We start from the raw sequence: 3,588 nt of genomic DNA, 5'->3' as shown, positions 1-3,588 counted from the left end.
AGGAAATACCGAGAGGGTTTGGAGATCCATAAAAACCCTAACAACCTCAACAGGGACAGAGGATATCAAGTGAACCCCATTTGGAAAACCGTCCTCCCGGTTTTTTAATTGACCAGCTGATCAATTAAAAACATATGATTGGCTGACTCCCCCTCCCTTCCCCTTCCCCCACCGCCACAAGGGAAGGTATATAAGGACTGCCCCCACACATCGGAGCTCAGAATCGGAGCTCATAGCCTTGAAGATGCAGACTGCAATGTTTGTGAAACGTCGGCGCAATGCTGAAACTCAACGCGGCATCCATCCGGAAGCCAACCAAGTCATTAATAATGGCCGCGAAAGCCTCAAAACTTCTATTAGGATTCTCTAAAAATACTATTTGTTTCTTTTGCGTCAATTCTAAAGCATAAATTTTCTAAGCTGTTTCTACTGTTTTCTCATTTGTTTCTCAAACTCAAATGAAAGAATAGAAAAGAAGACTGGAAATCTGAGATTCTTGCATGTCCAAGAATCCTCAAAGAAAAATCTGAACAGAATTTAGCTATTTAGAAACATCTGCATCCATAGACTTTATTCTATAAATAAATATCTGTTTGGGGAAAGCACAGAGGTTGCAGAAAAAATACTATTGGTTTGTCGCGTCAATTATATAGAATATTATGCTACTTTCTTATCTAATTTTTTCAATAGATATTTGATTATTTCGTAATGTTGTGGAGAGTTTTTTGATACAAATAAGTCAATGGATTTTGATTTTTGTATGGGTTTTTGGGTGTAAATTTTCGAGATTTTTCCTGCTGTATATTTGGTTGTTTCTCACAATGGAATCTAAGAAAAAAATCATGACGAAGCATTCTCACATTGAAATCTGAACAAAATCCGTTGTATAGATGAATCAACATCTATAGATTTTGTTCTATAAACAAATATCTATTCAAAAACTCTAGGGGAAATTGCATAATTTTAAACAGGATTAACTTACAAGATATCAATAATTCCTCAATAGAATTTTAATAGAACTGATGGTATTATAAAGTTGAAATAGGTGACCGCTTAGGAACACCTCGCTCGCACAAAAATTACGGGCGGTAGGCACGGTGTAGAGGCCTAGTGTCTCCATCTAGTCAGTGTGCCAGGATACATTAGGGCACTGCACAATCGGCCGGCTGGGCGACTGGGGTTTTAGATGGTTTCCCGTGCAGTCCTAGCTCGAATGGAGCACAGCTAAGAGTAAGACGGCCATGATACCGCAGATAACAATGAGAGGAAAAGTAGAAGGAGGGGAGGCAGGCTAGAGGAGGGGTTTCAAATCGAGAACTACTTCGATAAAACCAATGAAATAGAAAAAATAAAAAAATTTAAAAAAACTTGTAATAGAAATTTCATAGAATTCCTCCTAGGGAGCGCAAGATATTCTTCTAAAATTTTTTCATACTTGATGTATGAGAATTATTTTGAATGCACTAATAAGAGTAGTTCTTCTTCCACTTATTTAATTTAGCGTTTATTTTCGATGAATATCTCCAGACCTGATGGAAATAGTAAACTTTCTCCCTAGCTCTCATTATTCTATATAAAAATGGTTCAACTGAAAAATCTGACATTCCCCCCAATTCTGCGATATTCTCTACGAACTGATAGTGATGATTATCTTGTTCTACTATTTCACTAATAACTTCAATTTATCCTCGAACGCGCCCTCGCTTTGCATCCCACCAGTCACTCTTACTATTTTAACTATTCTCCAATGCTATTTCTCTTATCATCCTTTCAGATATTGGAAGGGAAAATATCGCCAGAGGAGGGATTACGCGCCTCGTGGAAGAGATGGCGGCGGCGCTCCCATCATTTATCAATATTACCGGTAGTTCATATTTCAGCTCTGGCTTTGAGTCATGAAAAATATTGAAGAATGTTCGTGATCATTATTTGAATCGGTTAATAGTGGATTCATTATTTGAGATAAGAAATCGATTCAGTTGACTCTAATATCGATTCACTTAACTCATTGGATTTGCATTATGAGAATCATTGGAATCGAAATGCATCGACTTTTTATCCCAATATAAATTCCTGTTAACAGATTTATTGCATGATTTCGTAAAATTCATGATGCATCCCCAGTCTCTTCTTACTCTTTCGCCCATTTTTTATAACAATCTAGAAAGATGAGACTTAATTTTTATCGATTTTTTTTTCATATAGATTGTGATATAATTTTCAATAGGTGCAATGGATGTTTTTTTTCTCCTTACAGATCTTTTCACAAGGACATACTGGTGGCTGGTTCAACGTTGAAAAATTATTCCTACGATGATTCAAAAAAGTAAGATTCTGTATTGAAGATCATAAATGATACACGAAAAAAAATCAATAGAAAGAACTTCATGCTTTCTCTCAGAAATTTTACTGAATTTCTATTCGAACCTCGTGAAAATTCTCTTCGACTTCTATTCGAATTTTATCAACAAATTCTATTCAATTTTTGGCCTCCATAAAGTTGGCCGTAAAAAGTCAAAAAGTGATAATCTTTTTTTGATCAAAATTATGTGCTTTTCATGTTTTTTGGTGCTGCAACAAAAAAATTTGGTGCTTCAACCCTTCCGAAGTTAAGGGTAGGGGGTGCTAAATAAGGGACGAGGAAAAAAGAACATATGTCACAATTATGTGCTTTTTAGGTGCTTTTGGTTGATTAGGGTGAAGGGGCATGAGATGAACCACGAACGGAGGAATCGCCTATCTAGGGGCAAATTGCACTTAAAAGTAGAAAAATCGAAATTGATGATGATGGCTACATACATGAGGTCATAATTATGTGTTTTTTATGTGCTCTGAGAAAATTGAAGGGGGAAGTGGAAGACCGGCCCGTACGGAAGAGACCACCTTTCTGGGGGAGAAAACATTTGGGGATGGAAAAAAAATTGTATGATATCAATTGAGTATTCTATGCCATAATTATGTGCTTTTTACGGGCTTCAAAATAATTCCGATGGAATGACTGATGGGGGGAGGGGTTGTTCGGGATTCAGGGCTAGAAGTGGGAAAACATGTGTAGTAGTTGTTACAATAACTCAAATTAGCTTAAAATAATATGTGCTTCACAATGAGCGACACTGAAAAATTAATGCCTGAATTTCCTTCCAGGGACGAGGATCAGCTAAAACAGTGAGAGGCGCCATCTTGATTTTGCAATGGCCATGTCTTATAAAAAAATATGTGTGCTCAAAATCAGGCGTCAGAATAATTGATGCTCCATCGGCAAGAGTAAACATAACCTTATGGTTACTTAATATCCCTGCAGGAAATGTCGGGTCACACAAACGGATTCAAAATAATGTGCTCCACAACAAGCGTAAGTATATTCAACAAACAAAAGTAGAGACATGCGTTCCAAGACATCGAAGCTTTGAGCTACTTGTAGTTCTACGATCATTGAATATGTTTGCCATGAGGGTGTAACGAACATGTGGGGATGTTCGTTAGGAACACTAAAAACGATCTGTAAACAGCGAGAGTCCTACACCATTGAATTAAAATCCGTGAGTAAAAATCCAAGAGCGAGAGAGTGAGAGTCCCTTATCCACTTCC

At 37.1% G+C, this 3,588-nt stretch overlaps 1 long non-coding RNA gene across 1 annotated transcript; it reads left to right on the top strand.

Annotated features, from left to right (window-relative positions):
* The first annotated feature begins 1,784 nt into the window (after positions 1 to 1,784).
* Positions 1,785 to 3,346, top strand: LOC107043605. The gene is made up of 3 exons (XR_001461255.1): positions 1,785 to 1,864; positions 2,258 to 2,326; positions 3,145 to 3,346. It is a non-coding gene; the product is annotated as an uncharacterized LOC107043605 (long non-coding RNA).
* The last annotated feature ends 242 nt before the right edge of the window (positions 3,347 to 3,588 follow it).

Source organism: Diachasma alloeum, unplaced genomic scaffold, assembly GCF_001412515.2.
Source record: "Diachasma alloeum isolate Michigan unplaced genomic scaffold, Dall2.0 Dall_scaffold_00604, whole genome shotgun sequence".
Classification (NCBI taxonomy): Eukaryota; Metazoa; Arthropoda; class Insecta; order Hymenoptera; family Braconidae; genus Diachasma; species Diachasma alloeum.
The sequence above is the reverse complement of the archived record's forward strand: the minus strand, read 5'-3'. Positions and strand labels throughout refer to the sequence as shown.